The sequence below is a fragment of the Eurosta solidaginis genome, chromosome 1 (assembly GCF_040869045.1).
Source record: "Eurosta solidaginis isolate ZX-2024a chromosome 1, ASM4086904v1, whole genome shotgun sequence".
NCBI lineage: Eukaryota > Metazoa > Arthropoda > Insecta > Diptera > Tephritidae > Eurosta > Eurosta solidaginis.
Window position 1 is genome coordinate 10,454,451 of NC_090319.1, and position 22,877 is coordinate 10,477,327.

General features: G+C 36.9%; 1 protein-coding gene across 1 annotated transcript in view; it reads left to right on the forward strand.

Moving 5' to 3' along the window:
• The window catches only part of spn-E (spindle E), an 86,658-nt gene that overhangs the window by 42,928 nt on the left and 20,853 nt on the right, over nt 1–22,877 (forward strand). The gene's annotated exons all lie outside the window — the stretch shown is intronic.

Genomic DNA, 22,877 nt, shown 5'->3' on the forward strand with positions numbered 1-22,877 from the left:
TGCGTAAGCCGTAAGTTTTACGGGTCCCTCATCGAATTGCCTGAGCAGTTGGTTGATGACCAGCGTCCACAGCAGAGGTGATAGCACCCCTCCCTGCGGCGTGCCCCTGTCCACTGATTTCGTGGCCTCGTACAATCCCCATTGTGATGTAATCTTTGTGCAATTTAACATGCAACCGATCCATCTGATTAAGGCAGGATGTACTTTAATGTAATTAAGACCATCAATAATCGCCCATTTTGCAACATTATTGTAAGCCCCGGCAATGTCCAAGAAGACTCCTAGAGCATACTCCTTATATTCCAGGGATTTCTCTATGCTTATTACCACCCTATGCAATGCGGTGTCTACCGACTTGCCTTTGGTGTACGCATGCTGTGTTGTGGAGAGCAGCTTTTCATCCACGTTGGACTTTATGTACACATCTATCAGCCTCTCAAAGGTTGTGAGCAGAAATGATGTTAAGCTAATGGGTCTATAGTCTTTGGAATACATGTGACCGATCTTCCCCGCCTTTGGTAGAAAAGCTACACGAGCAGTTCTCCAAGAGTGCGGTACATGATTCAGTCGTATGCACCCATCGAATATTATTTTAAGCCATTCCACGACCGCCCTACTTGAGACTTGTAGCATGGCCGGGAATATACCATCTGGGCCCGGCGATTTAAACATAGAAAACGTCTTCACTGCCCACTCGATCTTGGTATTGGTCACCAAGCCCGGCACTACTAGCTCCGTGATCGAAGTGTGAGTGATGTCTGCTGGCTCCTCTAAACCGTCTCCCGATTGGAAATGTGTATCGAGAAGCACCTCAAGGGATTCCTCACTATTACGTGACCATTCCCCGTTCTCTTTCTTTATTAGTCCCTGGACTATGTTTCCCTTTGCTAGGTCTTTTTTCAACCGTGCTGTTTCGCTGGAGCACTCTATGTCCGTACAGAAACTTTTCCATGAGTTTCTCTTCGCCCTGGTAATTTCACGCTTGTAGATCCTCAGTAGATCCCTGTACTCGTCCCGACACGCTTCGCTTTCCGCGGTCTTTGCGAGCTTAAACATTTCTTTTACCTGTCTTCTTAGAAGACTCAGCTCATTGCTCCACCATGGCGGCTTTGCTTTTCCTCTGAATCTTCTTAGAGGGCAAGCTTTGTTATACGCAGTCATGAGCGTCCTTGTTAGGAATTCATTCGACTCCTCCAGTTCCTCTACATTAGCAACCTCTTTGGGATGTCCCAGTTTTGTTTCTACATGTTTCTGGAATTTAGTCCAGTTCGTTGACCTAGGGTTTCTAAAGGTTCCTCCCTTCTCTACCCTCTTTAGGGGGATGTTGAAGCTGATATACGCATGGCCGGAGAAGGATGGTCTATCAAGAACCATCCAATCATACCTTGATATATCACGCTCGGAGCTCAATGTAATATCCAGAACATTGCTGGATGTTGGACCAATGTATGTAGGGACATTTCCCCTGTTGGCCTCTCTCGTTCGTATCTGCTCCATGCACGCATTGTGGTGCGCATTTGCATCTGCGCCTATGACTAACCGCCCTTTGCGCTGTGTTATTATCGCTTAAAATTTTTTTGTAGATCTACCTTTTAAATCCACTAGCCTCATTGCCACACTTTCCATAAAGGCTTTGTCAGCAGATAATTTTAATTCTTCTTAAAAAAACTTAACAATTTGTTTGCAGAAAAAAAACAATCATTTTTTATATTACGAAAAGGTACATTTTCATGTTATAAAAGTTGTCTGGCTGCGCAAAGCCACTATGGAAAGTGTCTGGCAATGTGTCTAGTTCTTTCTAGTAATGTTACAGAGACAAATGTTACAAAACGACAAAGTGAGGTCCTCTTTTTTTGGACATTTTTACAAAGATATCTGCTAATACATATAGGAGACTACTTTATTTTCTCTGTATTTTTCTCTTATATTTTTCCTCCTAATACGGTCTCAGTACTGGTGCAAGTGTGTACACTATATTTCTGACAAATGAAAATTTTGTTTTTAGTTTGAAAACACAACAACTAAAATCAACTTTCTTGTGGAAAAAGGGAAACATCAGGGACCAAAATAATTTTCCCGTTTTATTTGTATTGTTTTTATTGGTGAAAATGTTTATGAAAAAATAAATCTTAAAACATAAACAAAAACATGTCAAGCTCGCTAATTTTGGGGGAATAGTGGTCTCGCTTTCTCATGGTAGAAATTGTTTTAGGCTCATTCCATTTCAAGACACCCGATCCGCGCAGGACATGATTTTTGATTTTGATAAAATTTTAATATGTTGTTCTTTGGTCAAAATAATGAAACACGTGTTTTGTTTGCCTCATAAAATTTTTTTTTTCAGATTTATCGGCAATTGAATTCCATAAAATGCAATCGATATTTTATTCGCGTATTTTTTCAACTGTCAATAACTTTGTCAAAAATTAACCGATTCCCATGATTTTTTTCTTTAAAATGTTCGTTATTATATTTACTTTTATATAAATTTATAAACAATAGCATATATGTATTTAAAAAAATTTTTTTTTAGTAATTAGTTATAAAAGTACTAAATCCTGTAACTTAAATTAATATTTATTGAAGAGCTTCTCTCTATGTAGTTTTTCACAAACTGAACTTTTAAACAATATATTTTTCACCAAAGTCATTTACAAATTAGTTATTTTTCAAGGCAATATCGATATTGCATGCGTATATGTGACCCGGTCTATGAAAAGGTGGCTTATGACTAAAAAAAAAAAAGAAGAGCACAAACATTCTGAAGAAATGTATTGTTTATCTTTAACAGCTGTTTCTCACAATTTCTTTTTTGAGTCATAAGCCACCTTTTCATAGACCGGGTCACATATATCAAAACACTTTACAACTCGGCCAATCTGACATCTAATCGACCTCGATTACAGTCACAAATATTAGTATTAGATAATGATTCTTAGCGATCTAGAACATAACACCATACTAAAGGCTATTCATTCAATGGATTCAGCATTATTATTCATTAACCATTTCCGCATTTTATTAGCTTCAACCACTCCATCGTATGGAAACTGGCTAAGTTGACAATTTTCTATATCCCTAATTACATAGCGATCTTTCCCAAGGATGTTGAAAACAACGTATGGTATCTTATATTTAGGAACAAACTTTTTATTTGTCCCAATTACAGAATCCACATTTTTTATAACAACAAAATCATCAACCTCATATTTTTTAGCATCTATACAATGATTCAAAAAATAATTATAATTATATTCTTAAGCATGTTGAATTGCCTCACAGAGAGGCCTAATTGAGGGGATGTGTGGAATAATGATATAAGTCGAGTTACACAGTTTTTCCATAAATCAACTAAATAAAAAGAGCAGGATTACCATACACATACCATATTAGTCTTAGAAAATAATAGTGATATTTAACAAAGATATTAGCTTCATTTATGGAAAAACGGTATAACTCTCTAATAAAATTTTGCAGTAGTGAAGCATCGAAATGGTATGAAAATATATATATATATGTCGTAGACCAGAAAGAACTAAAAAATAAAAGAATTGAAGTGGTTTCAAAAACGACTAAGCAGACAAAGAACTCCACTGTTAAAAATAGAAAAAGTTTAAAAATGATAAAAGTAGTAAAAAAAAGATTGCTAAAAATAACAAAGGGAAATAACAAATAGTTATAAGCACATCTAAATAATAGAATATAATGTATTTAACAATGGTTATTAATGTATCTACTATTTTGTTTAATAAAGTATCTCAATCAAAATATTTGATATTCGATCTATGGAATAACGGTATAACTAAAAAAAAAAGAAATCATCCATTTTCTAATAAAATTATGTATATATAAAATTTGTTACTTTTTCTTATCAAAGAATCATACTATCTAAAGGATTATTATAAATTTATTTTTACATGCCTTGTTAATTTTTTTCACTTTTCTCAAAAGGTTGATTCTTGAGTTATACCGTTATTCCACACATCCCCTCAATTTATTATCTAAATATTCTGAAAATTCATCTACAAACTGTCCTCTCTGTTCTATGCCAAAAAGAAGCATACTTGGAGAATTTTAACCGTGCTATGATGCGAATTATTAATTGCATACTCTGCGATTCGACCAATCAGCATGGTCTATTGGATCGGTAATTTTTCCTAACACAGATTTAATGACCCGATTAACTCTCTCCACTTGGCCATTGGTCTGCGGATGCCCAACAGCAACTTTTACTATATTACGTTGAAGTAAAAACTCACTAAATTCTAGTGAGGTAAAACAAGTGCCCCGGTCTGAAACAATTCGTCTTGGCCTACTATAATAACTACAGTACTTGTCTAAAGCACTGGTAACTTACCTTTGTGCTAGTTGAATTTGTTGGATATAGTTTCACAAACTTTGTGAAAGCATCAACTACTACTAATATATATTTTTTTTGAACGAAGTGTTGGTAAAGGTCCGAAATGGTCAATATGCAGTTTCAAAAGGCAAAGGTTCTTTTGGTATGTTATATAAATGTCTTTCACGAGATACCGCTGGCGCTGCATACATAATACACTTCAAACAATTTTCAACAAAACGTTTCACTTTTTGTGGAAGATTTGGTATCCAATAAAGTTGAGTTCTTTTGTCACATGTCTTCTCAACTGACTGATGTCCAACTTTTTCATGAGCTAATCGTATAATATTATCCTCCATTTCTCTTAGAACGTAAAGCAACTTATTTCCATCTTCCTTCAGCCTGTAAACAAGTCCATGTTGCAAATCAAAATGTTTTAGTTTCCGTACTAAAAGTTTCTCGCGAATACTATTGTAACGAATTTACTGCAATTCCTCTTATTTGCAATCTTCTACTAACGTTCGAATCACTAAACTATTGAATAAATAACTCCACTATTCAATAATGCAAAATGGCCTTTATTATACTACTTTCAAAATAACAGTACTAATGCTCGCCAGATAGCGTCTTAAATCTAAATGATTGTCGTGCCTCTACTGTTGCTGCCTTTTATACTCTGTGATTTCTCGTTCGCATCTTCTAGGCGCTTCCACTTCTAGAATGGTTGGTCATCAGCTATAAAATTACTACGTTTATAGCTTCTCATATGCGCGTGTATAAGATAACATAAGCCGTCTTGCTATAGTCAATTTTTGAGATCTTTGTATCAGCGACAATTTTCGATCGCTATTTATTGCTTCGAGCAATTTGATCTCTTTTTTTAAACGACAGTTTTAGATCTCTTTTTTTAAACGACAGTTTTTGATCTCTGTTTATTAATTCGCAAAGTCTGATCTCTTTGGTTGCTGGCTTATGATGTTTTCACTTTTATTTAATTATCACTTGTTACACATTTCACAGAACTTAAGAACTATGCAAAATGTCACACCTTAAGTACTTTTTTGCGTACCAACTCTTCAGGTGGCTCGTGCTCTTGTTAAGCATTGTTGTTGTGCTAATCGGCAGTTTTAGTTAAGTACTTTTTGATCGACCAATTTTTCAGGTGCACTCGTGACTTAGTTGTTGTTGTTTTGCTTGCTATGAAGAGTTCGTATGCAAAGCTTGTACGTACATACGTGCGTGTATTATATGTGCATATGTAAGCACTAAATTAAGAATTACCAAGTAACGTAAATATGTAGGTACATAGATTATATGTGGGTGTACAAATTCATGGCATATTAAGCAGGCATGCTTAACGAACGAAACGATATCATTTCGTTACGATAATCAACGTTAATAAACGAAACTGACTTCGTTTCGTTTATTAACGTTGATTATCGTAACGAAATGATATCGTTTCGTTCGTTAAGCATGCCTGATATTAAGGTATCATAACTCCTCCCCGTTTTAAATTCGGGACGTCCTCGGACCGTTAGCTTTCTTATAACTAAAAATTAAATTTTGCCTTCACTGACATTTTACACATAGTTGTTTCAGTTATGCAACCCTATATATGTATGTAAATAAATGGCTTATTGATAGATATATACTAAGGTTTTGCATTACAGATTTAATGATTATTATTTGGAAAATGTTTTACTTAGATAATTATTTAAACGAAATTTCATCGTAACAAAATCATTCGAAGATAGTTTATTCGTAGATAAATTATTCTTCAGTAAACATTTGATGGATAATTTATTGCCGAATTATTTTGTTTGATTGTGGTTCGCATATATAAAAAAAATTATTTTGTATGTTTGTTATCTATTGAAGCAATGAAGTGTTTCTTATTAATGTTTTTATTACATATTTAACTATCAATTAATCAAAGTTTATTGAAGTAAGCGAAATGATCGGCAAAATAATTTATTTTTATAATCGCAATGCAAATGAATTTTATCCAACACTGTATAGATCCTTAAATTTTCGAATAAATTTCCATTTTTCGTGTTTATTGTTTGATACAGGTTTTAGTAATTAAGTTATTTAATTTTTATTACATACATAAAACAGTTTAAATGCTGCTCAAATTAAGATATACATTATATTATTTTTTTATTACAATGAAATATGCTTTGAAATAATCTGGATTTTATCGAATATTGTCTTTGTGTACCTTTTTACCGTTAATAAAGCCGTTGTACCCAAATCTTTTTCTACGGTATTTTCTTCATAAATTTTGCTCAGTTTCGTTTAACATAAACTTTTTCACCTTCGCGGAATATTCTTTCGCTTCCTTTAGACTTACTTATTACTCTATCTTGTGCTGCACAGTCTTTAATTGACTTCAGAAATTATTTTGAAAAATTATTGAGCACGTTTATAGGACTTTCATTTAACGTTGAATTAATAGTATTATTGTACTTGTTTGTTGCTAATAAAATCAGTTCTTGTATGTCAGTAAAATTTTGTTGTGCTTTGGTGCATCTGGCTATCTCCGTAATTGTAGAATGTACTCTCTCTATCTGTCCGTTACTGCTACTGTGTAACGCTGGTATAAAAAACTGCTCTATGTTGAAATGGTCTTTTAACAAATTTGTTACTATGTTTGAATGAAACGATTTCTCGTTATCGCATACTACAACAGTGGTTCTTTTGAACTTATTTAATGCTATTGGCAATGCATTTTTAACATCTATCGTTGAATGATACTTGTCTACGGAGAATATATCTACATGTAAAATTTGGCCAGGGTAATCTGGAATAGGAGTTTTCCCAGGGTGCCTATTATACTTGTTTTCCATACAAATTCTACAGTTTTTACCGATTGTTGCTAATATTTTCTTCATATCTGGGAAGTATTCCGAGATGAGTTCTTTATAACATTCTTGAACTGAACGGTGAGCTCTGCTGTGTTCTGCAGTAGCCGCTTCGATTTGATCCTCTCTTCTGATAAGGTCTATGACCAATTTTTCCGTGTGTACGAATTTAACACCAAGAAAATTTGACAAAAGCAAGGACTGAACTCTGGCCTTCGTTTCGAGATTACAACAAATTCCGTTTACAACATTTGGGTTTATTTTTTCGCGAAGTGTTTGCAATAAGAACTCTGCGTCGTTAAAATGTATAGTGTGTCTTATTTGTTTTTGGAATAAAAGTTTTGTCGATTTTCTGTTGAAATCTGAAGTCACAAGAACGAGCTGAGCTCTGAACTGATTAACTGGATTTTTTATAGTTTTTATGGCATCAGAAAGAGAAATTTCGCTGTGCGCGGTTTCCGTTAATTCGTCGAGGTTGTGGATATACTGCCGAGAAAGCGCATCGGCTACTTTGTTCTCTTTATTTATAAAAGTTGCAGCAGATATAGGATATGGATAGCTTCGTGAGTAAACTGGTCTCTCGTTTATGGTATCTAAGGTTGCTATTACCCTCGTATTATAGGGAAGTGCTCTGTCTGGATCGGCGAATGCGGTAGAGTTTCTGTTTATGAGTGATTTTATATTGCAGGACGCGAAGTTAGTACTTACTTCGCTCATATTTATTTGCTGACATTGGAAATGGTTAAGTTTTTCTTTCCCACCTTTATGGAAAATGAATCCAACCTTTGTATCTATTTTGGCTTCAATATCTTTTAACAGATCATAACCGATGATTCCGTCAAAGCTTTCTAACTATGGCAAAATATAAAATGTTGCGGGTTTTCCTAAAACGTAAATTTTGCATTTTTCTGATATATTGTTTATTCCATTGATAGATTTTACTTGAAAAGGATCTTTTAACTGAACTATTCCCTCTAAAAAGTTATGCTCTTTTGATGTACCCGTATCTAGAAGAATATTAAGCGTTTTTCCATTCGGAGATCTGCGGGTGATATATGGTAAATTAGAACTGCTTAAGAAATTTATTTGGTCTAATAACTGGCTGTCGGTTTCCAAATCCTCTGCTTCTGAATACAAAGACTCGTTTTCTAGCACGTTTATGCGCTGAATTTTATTAAAAGGAGATTGAGTTGAAGTTTGTTTTGGTGTTTGTTTGTTTTATCAAGTGGCCTTTTGGAAAAGTTGTTTTGTTGGTGTAGTTGAGAGAAATTATTATTTGGTGGGTAATTTAGCTGCTGATAACACTGGACCACGAATTTCAAATTTTTTGCTTTACCAGAAACGCCGTTATGAAATTCGTATGTAAAATCACCCCCTGATTTCGAAATATGAGTTAATTTTTGATTCTATGGTACCGTTTTTGAGATATTTGGAATTTACCGTTATTCGAAAAAACCAAAAAGATGGCTCCCTTTAATTACGTATATCTCACGAACGGGTCAAGCAAATGCAAATAAGTTTAGAGAATCGGAAAGACGATAAAATTTGCTATAAATGCATCATACATTGTTTTTTGCTCAACCATACAGTTTTCGAGATATTAGCTCATCATTTCAGATTTTTGTTTTTTTTTATGAAAAAATATGAAAAAAATTGCTTTTTGCGAGGGCAGCATTCCAAAACCACAACTTTTTTTCCAAATATTTTTTATTTACGTAATTACGTGTTTAATTAGAAAAAAGATAAGCTATCATCGAAGAAAATCGATGCAAAACTACCTAAGTTATAAGCGATCAAATAAAAATACCCAGGTTGCGCAATTTCAATGTATGTATACATACATATATTAAAGGTATAAAGTGCAAATGGGATATTATCCGGATAAACGAATAACACCATAACAATGATAATACTTTTTCTTTAAATAAATCAAATAGTACTTTTAATACTCGAATTGTTTTATAGTAGGTAGAGTGGTTGCATCGAAAGGAAGAGTGGTTGGGTTCGAAAGCTGCTGTAGGCATGTAGTTATAAACATGTATTTCCGTCACTTATGGGTAAGTATGCAGGTAGATTTTCAAAATTATAAGACACAGAAAATTTTTAAAGCCTACATCTAAAGCAGGTAGTATTTTCTTTTCCCGGCTTCGTATATAAAGGAACCTTTCTGTCTAGGTAAGATTTGATTTTTTAAATTTTATTCTTGTTCTGAGTATAAATATGAGTTAATGCGCCTTGAAACTTCATAACATCTGCAAGGCTCGCCGGAGATAGTTCAGTTCATAAGTCAAATTTCAAAACCGTGATTTAGTAAAAAAAATAAAATGAGTAAAAGGACGCGAGAATTTGAGTGTAATAACGATCCAGATATGTTCTGTTTCATGTGTGGCCAATATACTATCATAAGGCGACGACGAGTGTTCTCCATTCAATATAAAGTTGAATGTTTCGAAGTATTTTCACATTAAAAATGTTTTATGCATTAATTAGCATATGACTTATTTCTCAAAAAATGCGAATCTTTGCGTTTATAGTTATTTTTATAGACTTCGTTTAGTAAACGATAACTTTGATGGTTTTGTCGAATTGTCTTAGGTTTGATATTACACAAATTTTCTTTGCATAAGCTTTCTAAAAAAAATTATTCACATTTGTGTTTGTAAAGTACGTTTAATGGTTTTGAAGCATTTTTTATCTTCTCACTCACATAAAATTTGCGTGTTTTATATTCGAAAATATTCACATTTAATTTCGTAGAGTTCGCTACTCTTTTTATTCAAAAATGTTCACATTTATTTTCGTAAAGTTGATTTATGAAAACAGCATAACTTTGCAGCGTTAATTTTTCCAATGTTTTTATTAAATCTTCCCACTTGCAAAGTATTAATACAATTTTTTAATATTTTTGTATTTTTGTTTAAGGTCTTTGGTTTAACCATAGGAATGTTCGCATAAAAATAAACTTATTTGCACTTATACTTTGGCGCCTTTGTTCGGCCAATTATTTTGTATAGTTCGAGTATAGAGTTTCCACGTAATTTTACATGTGTTTTTTTTATCATAACTGTATGCATTTAATTGTTGTTGGGCGCCAGATAACATAAGCCGTCTTGCTATAGTAAATTTTTGAGCTCTTTGTATCAGCGACAATTTTCGATCGCTATTTATTGCTCCGAGCAATTTGATCTCTTTGTTTAAACGACAGTTTATGATCTCTGTTTATTAATTCGCAAAGTCTGATCTCTTTGGTTGCTGGCTTATGTTGTTTTCACTTTTATTTAATTATCACTTGTTACACATTTCACAGAACTTAAGAACTATGCAAAATGTCACACCTTAAGTACTTTTTTGCGTACCAACTCTTCAGGTGGCTCGTGCTCTTGTTAAGCATTGTTGTTGTGCTAATCCGCAGTTTTGGTTAAGTACTCTTTGATCGACCAATTTTTCAGGTGCACTCGTGACTTAGTTGTTGTTGTTTTGCTTGCTATGAAGAGTTCGTATGAAAAGCTTGTACGTACATACTTGCGTGTATTATATGTGCATATGTAAGCACTAAATTAAGAATTACCAAGTAACGTAAATATGTAGGTACATAGATTATATGTGGGTGTACAAATTCATGGCATATTAAGGTATCATAACTTATATATGTGGGCACACTTTTGAAGGCATCTCAGATAAAATATATGCATGTGTTTGTGCGTCTCTTCTCCGCTGCGTGTACGTACATATATGTAGACATAATGATTGATTTATTGATGTGCATACAAGTCACTGCTTAGCATCGGCTTAGAGATGATAGTTTCCCTTAGTGTTGCTAATATCCGTCACACTGCCCTCCACCTAAGTCTGATCGTCCCGATCAGACAAATCTCTCGATCTAAACGCTGCCAGCCTTTCCAAATGAACCAATTTAATTTTGGTTCGTGGTTTGCCAATGGTTTGTATGCCGTACACTACATCGTTGATCCATCTTACAACTTTGTACGGGCCTTCCCAATTACACTGCAATTTCGGGGACAAACCTTTTTTTCGTTGTGGGTTGTATAACAGCTTCAAATCTCCTTCCCGAAACCCTTCCGAATTAATTGCTTTATTGTAGCTCGCTTTCATCTTGTCACTCATAATCTTTGCTCGTTGCCTTACCAAATCATGTATCTCTCTCAGCTCTTCTTCCAAGACACCAGTGGATTTCTTGACATTTCTCTCTGCATTGGCATCTATCCCATACTTCAAATCAGCTGGCAGTCGAAGGTCATTGCCAAAAATTACCTTTGCGGGAGTTTGGCCCGTTGTCTCATGTACTGCCGATCGGTAGGCGATCAAGAATAATGATATGTGTGTATCCCACTCCTTATGGTACTTGTCTACTACTTTCCTTAAATGCTCCTCCAATGTTCTATTGAAACGTTCCACCATACCATCGGACTGAGGATGCAATGCAGTTGTCCGTGTTTTTCGAATGCCCAACTTCATGCACATTTCTTGGAACACAGCTGATTCAAAATTCCTGCCTTGGTAAGAATGTAACTCCATTGGGACACCATACATCGCAACCCAATCGTTTGTAACCACTTCTGCTACTGTTTCCGCTTCTTGGTTTGGGATTGGGTATACCTCAGGCCATTTACTGAAATAATCTATAACCACCAGTACGTATTTGTTTCCGCGGTTGCTAGTAGGAAATGGACCTGCGACATCCATGGCGATCCTTTCAAATGGTGCACCTGAAATATACTGCTTCATCTGGCCATGAATTCGTGTTTTAGGCCCTTTCGTTCTATTGCAAACCTCGCAGTTGGCAATCCACTCGGTGGCCGACTAAAGGCAACCGACCCAATAGCATCTCTGCTTAATTTTCTCGAGCGTCTTCGTGATTCCAAGATGACCTCTACTTGGACCATTATGCAGCTCGCTGAGCACGTCAGGAATCCTCTTTCTCGGAACAACTATCAGTTTCTTCTTGCATTGACCATCCTCACTCTCCCATACTCGATGCAAGCAACCGGATATCAATTCTAAACTGTTCCACTGTGCCCAATATGACTTCGCAATGGGACTCTCTGCTGACATCTCCTCTCTGCTTGGTCTTTCCTTTCGTTCGAGTGCTTGCATAACATGTGACAGATCTGTATCTTCTAGCTGACACTTTCTTAGTTGTTCCTTGTCCCATTCATCCGTACACGTTATAGTCATTAGCCGGACATCTATAATGTCTTCTTTAGCCTCGGCCTTTGAACAGTGCTTGCATTCCAAACTACATGGTCTTCGTGACATTGTAACGGCATTCCCATGGATAGTACCTTTCGATGCTCTATGGAAAAGTCATAGCTTTGTAGTCGCGATGCACCGTGCCAATTGTCATTCTGGATTACGGAACTGCAGAAGCCATTTCAACGCTGCGTGATCTGTCCTGACGCGGGATCGCTGGCCGTAGAGGTATTTGTGAAAATGTTTAATGCATTCTACCAATGCCAACAGCTCTCTCCGTGTAACGCAATAGTTCCTCTCTGGTTTTCCAATGGAACGGATGTAATATGCAACTACCTTCTCCTGTCCATCGACCAGTTGTGATAAAACGCCACATGCCAACATTGGGGCAGTGCACAAACGCTCCTTCAATGTTTGGAAAGCCACTTCTTGCTCCTTCTTCCATTCAAAAGCTTTATTTTTTCTTGTAAGCTCGTGGAGGCTATAGTCTACGCTGGAAAATTTTGGTACAAGTCGGCGATAATATGTGCACAGCCCAAGAAAACCTCTTAATTCATGCAAATTCTGTGGTCTTGGCCAATCCTTTACTGCCTCTATCTTTTCATTCGCTGTACAGATGCCTTCTGTCGTTACTTTGTGACCCAAGTAATTTACTTCCTTTTTAAACAGCGAACACTTTTTGGGACTTAGTTTCAGACCAGCGCCAGCTATTCTCTGGAAAACTTCCTCTAAGTTTTTAAGATGTTCATCAAAGTTCTTGCCCAATACGATGATGTCGTCCAGGTACACCAAGCATGTTTTCTAATGTAGTCCTTTCAATACCTGATCCATGAGTCTCTCGAAAGTAGCTGGTGCATTACATAGTCCAAAGCGCATTACTGTAAATTGCCAAAGACCATCTCCGACGCTGAAGGCTGGGCCCGAATCGCCACATACGATCACGGATCGAAAACTATACGAAAGACAATTACGTGATACGTCAGACGTATGGGTCGATTGGCATTACCACATACGAAAGCTATCGTATCGTAATTCATTCTTAGTTCACAATAGATTTTAAGGTCCACATCACTGTGGATTTTATTTTTATGTCACAATAGATGTGGAAATGTCAAAATATTTAAAAATTTTAATAAACAAACGAAATTTCAAAATGGATGTGCACTTTTCTATATAAGTTCAAGCGATAGTGAGGAAGATGAAACAGTAGCACGGAGGCTACTTAGAGATAAAAGTGATCCTTTAGCTTTACCACAAACTGCGTAAGTATGTGGCAAATAAAGTTTTACAAGTATACAAAAATGTGTGTTCTGCAGATTCTTGAAACGATTTAGATTATATAAAGAGGCTTTCCATGCCTTAAATTTGAAGCAGTCGGATGCAAAAGCGGTGCCTCCAGTTCTACAACTAGCTGCCACACTTTCTCTTCTAGGAAGTGGCGGGTATCAGCATTGTGTCGGCAGTGATTATTTGGTTGGAATGTGCCAGAGCACTGTGTCAAAGACAACATCCCACATTATTCTCGAAATGGAGAACAAGTTGTGTCCACAAAATATACAATTTCATTTAAACGAAATTTCGGAATGCAAGCAATGGTTTATGGATAAATACAAAATACCTGGAGTAGGCAAATATTCAATTACATTTATTAAATAAGTTTTTTAATTGAATATCTACTTTTACAGTCATCGGTTGCATTGATGGCACACACATCGGCTTGCAAAGACCATCTGTGGATGAGCATATGTACTTTAATAGGAAAGGATACCATAGTATCAACGCAATGATAGTGAGTTGTTGCTCATTTTCTTTATTCTTTTTACTAACTATATAAATATTTTGGCAGATGTGCGATCACACCTATAAAATTTTGGCAATCAACTGTCAGTACGGTGGTGCGGCTCATGATTCATTCATTTGGAGGCATTCAGATCAACGACGAGTATTGCAAGAGAGGTTTGAAATTAATAGGCGGAGCAATGCGTGGCTTTTAGGTACGACAGTGTATGCTTTGTGGTTAATATTACTATTGTAATGACAGTTTTCATTTCAACAGGTGATTCTGGCTATCCACTAGAGCCGTGGTGCATAACGCGTTACCGAAACCCCGCCGATGGTTCCAGTGAATCCGCATTTAATGATGTACACTCAAAAGCAAGATGTATCATCGAACGTACCATTGGTATTTTTAAAGGACGTTGGAGAATATTAGGGTATGGCAATAGGGGTAGATACCATCCTACAAAAGTGGCACGATTTGCCAATGTGTGTGCAGCTTTACATAATATCTGCATACAGTTCAAAATTTATTACAACGTACGAAGATATGAATCAGACCAAATCAGCGATGTTGACCCAGGCGAAGCCAACCATCTTACCACAATTGGTCAAACAATAAGAGCAAATAAAACACTCTCTAATTAATTCCACGTAAACATTAAGAAAAACCGTTTTGTAAAAGCAAATGAATTCATCTAATTGTATTTACTAAGTGCTAAGTATGTATGTTAAAATTGGAAATAAAATAAATGAAATGACTATTCGTTTAATTGCTTAAAATCAAAAAAATAAAAAAAATTCAGATACAAACTTGTTAAAGCTAACATAAAATTTTAATTTCTTCTTTTTCTATTTACACTTATTGCTAGAGACTCTAATTCTAAATTTTTGATTTGTAAATCAAGTGCATGTGATTCTTGATGCAGTTTATGCTTCTCCTCCTTAATGGTTAGAATCCTTTCATGCACTTGCAACAACCTCTCCTGCACCTGCACCAATCGGTCAATCTTCTCCCCCAAATCGCGCTGAAAATCAGACACTCTACTCAAATTTTGTTGAAGCAGGGACAATTTTTCGGCACTCTTACTTACTCGCCGTGGAGTATTGCACCGAGAGGTTACACGCGGTGTTGGAGTAGTAAGCGACCTAGATGGACCAGGCAAAGCGCTGGCTGATGCGCTGCTTGTTCCACAATCACTGTTGCTCTCACTATCACTATTTTCGGTGCTGCTTCTTTGAGCGGGTGAGTTGCCAAAAGTGCGAACGGTACTATTCCCGTCCACTGCGACCTCAAATCCGGCTGCCTCTATAATCAATTCCTCAGTTGCACTGATGGGAATTTCATTATAAGGACCTCCTCCAGTTTGTCTTTTGGACAATTTGTTGTGGGAAAGCTTCTTCTTCGCCTGATATTTTTGATCCGCGAAAACCTACGAGCAAACATTTGTAAGTATCTTGGTTGCACTTTATATATATATATATATATATATATATATATATATATATATATATATATATATATATATATATATATATATATATATATATATACCTTCCGCCACATTTTGGCGTCTTTGACTGGTGGCCCCTCAGCATTTAAACGCTTGGAAAGCTCTGTTGGACGTTGCTCTACCTTGTGCGGAATTGGAAAATTTGTTCTTCGCCAAGTTCGGGTGTTCCGCCATAAACTGCGCACTCCTTTTGGTTTGGGTTTAGCTTGTTAAAATTCGTCCTTAAATAATAAAATATAGTCCAACAATAATATAAACACATATTTTGAGAAATAACTTACATTTTCTCTTATATTTGAATTAAATTTTTGTATATTTATATATTTGTACTCGCTTTCGGTTGCCGGTTTGTAATCGAATAACAATACGAACGATCGAGTGCAATTGTCTCTCGTTCACGGTTGTCGCGATACCGATTTACGATCCACAAAGTACGTTCACGTATGTAGTAATCCAAAAAAGTGACATTTTACGTGACGGATCGTACGATCACGTATGTCATAATCCGAAAAACAAGTTTTTACGTGACGAGTTATACGATCACGTATGTAGCGATTCGGGCCCTGTTTTCTTTTTGTCTTCCTCCTTCACCTCCACTTGCCAGTAGCCACTTTTCAAGTCCAGTGTGGAAAACCATTTCGTACCAGAGAGCGTCTCCAGAGTGTCGTCAATTCTTGGCAATGCTTTTTCGTGGCGTCGTTCAACTTGCGGTAGTCCACGCAAAACCTCATTTTCCTATCCTTCTTCACAAGTACCACAGGTGAGCTCCATGGACTAACTGATGGTTCGATGACGCCGCTGTCGCTCATTTCTTGTACGATTTGACTCACAACTTCCCGTTTCGCCAGTGGAACACTACGAGGAGCTTGACGTATCGGCCTCGCATCTTCATTGTCAATTTGATGTTTCACAACATCGGTGCGGCCTGGTTTGGAACCATCCTGGTCAAATATGTTTGCGTACTTTAGGAGCAGTTGCTTTTCCTTACTCTGATAATCTTTCTCTAGCCCCTCCGTCCATGCCGTGATGTCATTTGAAAGATCAGTATTACTAGATGAAACGTGTTCCTAGAGCTGTTCACAGTTAATAACTAAGTGGTGACTTGAACTCATTGAGTACTCTTACCGGAATACGTCCATCTTGTTTTGTCATAGCCAGGGGTTTTCCTACAAATACGTTCAGTGTTGATTTGTTTGCTGCTTCGACAACCCACAATTTGTTTGTCCCACAATCTCCATCAACCTTTGCCCAGGTGACTGCTTCTGATTTTGGTGGTATTTGCTGACTCTCTTCCACCAGCACTCGTTTACTGCTGTAGCCTATCTCGTAGCCGAAATTAAGTGGCACATCCATGTTCTTATATCTCATCGTCTTGCTTTTCATATCGATCTTGATGCCTTGGTCGATTACGAAGTCCACTCCAATTATGATTTCATCAACAATCTCTGCCACTATAAATTTGTGTACTACCATGACGTTCCCAATTGCTACTTCACATGCTGCTTCTCCAATTACCTGGGTGTCCTCTCCCGTGGCTGTACATAGTCTTGCTCCAAGCAATGGTCTTATCTTCTTGTTGACTAAATCTGATCGAATGATGGAATGAGATGCACCCGTATCTACAGTCAGTAAACGTTCCTTTCCATCCACGTGTCCTCCGACAGTAAGATTGTTTGACCTTCTTCCAATTTGCGAGATAGAGATTATGGGGTATTCAATTGAGGGAGCCAGCTGTCGCCCATTGCGGCTGACTCGCTTTAGTTTAACGATTGAGTGGTCTTGGAGATTTGCTCATCTCCTTCAGCTCTGCGTTTACGGCCACCCACATTGTTGAAACTATTAGGACCGGTGTTGCAATGACGTGCAATGTGGCCTGGGTTGCCGCACTTGAAACATTTCATAACTCCAGAGTTTTTCTGTTGTGACCCCTTCAGTGCTTCCAAAATTGTGTCTACCCAATCTGGTCTTTCCACTTCCACGCGATGAGCTTTGTACGCTGGCTTACTCAAAAGTGAGGCAGTTTCCTGAGTCAGTGCATGGGATACCGTTTCAGCAAATGTTGGCTTTGGGTTCGCATATGTAGTTCGTTTCGTTTTTACGTCCCGTATGCTATTTATAAAACTCTGAATTTTTACCCTTTCGGTGTACTCCACGGGTGCGTCCGCATTTGCCAAATGAGCCAACCTTTCAACATCCGAAGCAAGCTCTTGCAAAGTCCCATTAGCTTTTTGGTAACGATTTTGCAACTCAATTTGGTATATCTGTTTTCTATGCTCGCTTCCATAACGTCTCTCGACAGCGGCCATCAATGCTTCATAGTTGTTCCGCTCTCCTTCGGGAATAGTCTGTAGGATTTCGGCTGCTGGTCCCTTCAATGCTACGAATAGAGCTGCAACTTTATCTTCAGCATTCCAGTTGTTCACTGCTGCGGTCTTCTCAAACTGTAGCTTAAAGACCTGGAAAGGAACATAACCGTCAAAGGATGGTGTTTTTACCTTTGGATTACTCGCTGAAACTGCTGGCCGATTTAGTTACAACTGCTCCATACGACCTTTTAAATCATCGACTTCTGCCTGAAATTGAGCGGTTTTTGCATCCTGCGCTTCCTGCTTTGGTGTTACCCTTGCTTCCTGTGCTTCTAACTGCGAAGACATTTGTGTCACCTGCAATGATAAGCGCTCCTCTTGTTCTTCTATCTTGGATGTTATACGTGTCTCTTGCGATTCCAGTTGGGATGCTATACTTGTCTTCTGTTCTGACAGTTGAGATGACATTTATTTCTTGTGCTTCAATCTTCGATGTTTTTTCTGACGACATTTCTGCAATACGTGTCTTTTGTTCTTCCTTCTTGGATGTTATACGGTTCTCCTGCGATTCCATATATGTCTTCTCTTCTTCCATCTTGGATGTTATACGGTTCTCCTGCGATTCCATATATGTCTTCTGTTCTGCCAGTTCAGATGACACTGTCGATGTTTGAGCAGATATTGCAGCTAAAATCATGTTCCAGTCTGTGCTCGTGACTGTCTGCGATGTTTCATTTTTCTCTTCAATTTTTGTTGTCTCCTCGCCATCAAGAGGAAAGACATACTCTTCCACGTTAATTCCCTCTAATTCCATTGCCTTTCGTAGTCCTGACTGAAGTTCGAGTTTATTGCCGGTTGTATTCAATCCACGGCTCTCCAACTCCTTCAGTTGCTGGATCTTCAACTTTGCCATGCCCAAGTTGTATTCGAAGTCTTCGGAATTTGTTCAACAATTCCTCTTCTGACATCAATTGTAACGAATTTACTGCAATTCCTCTTATTTGCAATCTTCTACTGGCGTTCGAATCACTAAACTGTTGAATAAATAACTCCACTATTCCATAATGCAAAATGGCCTTTATTAGACTACTTTCAAAATAACCCTACCATTGCTCCCCAGATAGCGTCGTCTTAAACCAAACTGATTGTCGTGCCTCTACTGTTGCTGCCGTGTATACTCTGTGATTTCTCGTTCGCATCTTCTAGGCGCTCCCATTTCTAGAATTTACTAGTTGGTTATCAGCTATAAAATGACTACGTTTATAGATTCTCATATGCGCGTGTATATATGTGAGCACAATTATAATTGCATACCTTTGGGAGCATCTCAGATAAGATATCTGCATGTTTTTGTGCGTCTCTTCTCCGCTGCGTGTACGTACATATATGTAGACATAACGATTGATTTATTGATTTGCATACAAGTCACTGCTTAGCATCGGCTTAGAGATGATAGTTTCCCTTAGTGTTGCTAATATTCGTCACACTATTTAAATTTTCAACACGCTCTTGGGCAACCTGCGCTTGAAATTCTACATCAGCATAACTTACAGACATAATACAACGACTTAAATCATCTACATGTTTCATGCAAATACCTGGGCGATGAATTACTTTATAGTTGTAGTTTTCTACTTCCAATGCCTATCTTGCTATGCGAGCATTAATTTGTTTTTTCTCAAGTGTTAGGGCTAATGAGTTACAATCTGTTACAATTTTGAAAGGTACTCCTTCTAAGTAGGGCCGAAAACGTCTAAGAGCATATGTTATTGCTGAAGTCTCCAATTCAAAACTATGATATTTAGCTTCAACAGTCGATGTAGCTTTTGAAAAATATGATACCGGGTGCATTTTCTTATCATCTTACCGTTGTAAAAGAACTGCCCCGAAACCAACTGCATTTGCATCACAATGCAGTTCAGTCACTCTCATAGGGTTGTAAATACACAGAACTGGAGCCTCAGGCAGGTCAGACTTTAGTTTTTTGAATGCATCTAAACATTCCTCATTAAAAGTGAAAGTTATATTTTTTTTAACAAACTCAACAGAGGCCTAGCAATTTTTGGAAAAGAAGGTACGAATCGTCTAAAATAAGAAAATAATCCTAGACACGGCTGCAGTTCTTTCTGATTTGTTGGAATAGGATACTTTTTAATAGCTTCGATATGTGACTCACTTAACGTAATTCCAGCGGCAGACACGAGATATCCCAAGTACTCAATTTGAGTGTAGGCAAATTTACACTTAGCGATATTCAACTTTAATCCTCTTCGTTTTATACGATCTAGTATCGCTCCTAATAAATCTTTATGTTCTTCATAGTCATTGGTTGCTAATATTATATCATCCATGTATACTATAATTTTTATATTTTCAATAAAATCACTAAATATATTATTAATAAATCTCTGAAACACAGCAGGGGCATTCTTTAACCCAAACGGCATTTTAAGGAACTCATACTGCCCATTTGGAGTTATAAAGGATGTGTATTTAATAGAATCAGGTGTAACTGCAACCTGATAAAAACCATTCTTTAAATCTAAAATCGAAAACAATCTTTTGCCATCTAAATACTCTATACAGTCATCTATAAGCGGCAGCGGATAGTTATCACGTACTGTAATTTTATTTAAACCACGATAATCAACACAAAAGCCGCATTTGCCCATTTTTATTTTTAACTAAGGCAATAGCAGAAGCGTACGGCGAGTTACTAGAACGTATAATACCCTGCGACTCTAAATCCTTTATAGTACTCTACACAGCTGTACGCTCAGCAAAAGAGAGCCGCCGAGGTGCACAATGAAATGGTACATCCGAAGTAAGATGAATTGTCATCTTATAATCAAATGGTTCTATATCTACATTGTAATTTACGTACGACTCTAAAACAATTGCTTTTTGCGACTGTGTATAAAAACTGGGCGTGGCTTCAACCGATTTCGCCCATTTTCAACAGAAAACAGTTATCGTCATAGAATCTATGCCCCTACCAAATTTCACAAGGATTGGTAAATTTTTGTTTGACTTATGTCATTAAAAGTATTCTAGACGAATTAAATGAAAAAGGGCGGAGCCACGCCCATTTTGAAATTTTCTTTTATTTTTGTATTTTGTTGCACCATATCATTACTGGAGATGAATGTTGACATAATTTACTTATATACTGTAAAGATATTACATTTTTTTGTTAAAATTTGACTTAAAATTTTTTTTTTTTTAATTTTGCTAATTTTTATGTAGCACACATATGGTAATAGGAGTAACGTTTCTGCCAAATTTCATCATGATATCTTCAACGACTGCCAAATTACAGCTTGCAAAACTTTTAAATTACCTTCTTTTAAAAGTGGGCGGCGCCACGCCCATTATCCAAAATTTTACTAATTTTCTATTTTGCGTCATAAGGTCAACGCAGTTACCAAGTTTCATCGATTTATCCGTCTTTGGTAATGAATTATCGCACTATTTCGGTTTTTCGAAATTTTCGATATCGAAAAAGTGGGCGTGGTTGTAGTCCGATTTCGTTCATTTTAAATAGCGGTCTGTTATCGTGTTTACGGACGGACGGACGGACATGGCTAAATGAATTTCTTTTTTCGCCCAGATCATTTTGATATATAGAAGTCTATATCTGTCTCGATTAGTTTATGCCGTTACGGATTACCGTTATGCGAACAAAGTTAATATATTCTGTGAGCTTTGCTCAGCTGTGTATAAAAATATTTGGAACTTCTAAGGATGATATACCATTGGGTATTTCTTCTGTGAACAAAATGTTACAGAATCATTTACACACAACTTACATTTTCTTAAAATACTGAGCCCATTTGTTACACGAGTTATATTATCCGGGAGTGAAGTGCAAAGTTTTATACATTCATTAACTGATTTCAATTCATTTATTGAATATTTCAAACTCAATTTTGTTAAATATAATTTGTACCTTTTTAGAAAATCGCGGCCTAAAATTAATGGGGTAAACATTTCTTTGTCTTTTAAAATATGCAATTTGATATCATTTAATCGATTTTTAAATTTGACAAAACAAGTAATAACTCCTGTTATATTAATCTTCCGTCCCCCAATTCCAACACAATTGCACTCTGGTACAGAACATATAATTTGATGTTTTGGTATGCAAGATTTCCGAACAAAATTAATTGGACTGCCAGTGTCAAATAAAGAAAGAAAATTGTTAAACTCTGCACTTCCCACCACGTAATTAAAAGAAATACTTATTACATCTAAATTATCGGCACCCACGACAAATTCACAGTATACAGCATTTACAGGTGGATCCTGGCGCAACTTTGAAACCTTTTTCGGATCTGTACAAGAGCGGTGATCATGCCCCATCTTACAACAACGGAAACAAGACCCACTTGGTCGTAAATCATAAGGACAGTTTGCTTTAATGTGACCTCTTTGTGAACAGTTGAAGCAAAGATATGCGTTTCTGGCTGAATTTGACTCGGCTTATTCATAACAGCAGTACTAACTGGCGGCCACCGTGGTGTGATGGTAGCGTGTTCCGCCTATCACACCGTATGCCATGGTTTCAACTCCCGGGGATAGCAACATCAAAACTTTAGAAATAAGGTTTTTCAATTAGAAGAAAACTTTTCTAAGCGGGGTCGCCCCTCGGCAGTGACTGGCAAGCGCTCCGAGTGTATTTCTGCCATGAAAAGCTCTCAGTGAAAACTCATCTGCCTTGCAGATGCCGTTCGGAGTCGGCATAAAACATGCAGGTCCCGTCCGGCCAATTTGTAGGGAAAATCAAGAAGAGCACGACGCAAATTGGAAGAGAAGCTCGGCCTTAGATCTCTTCGGAGGTTATCACGCCTTACATATATATATATAT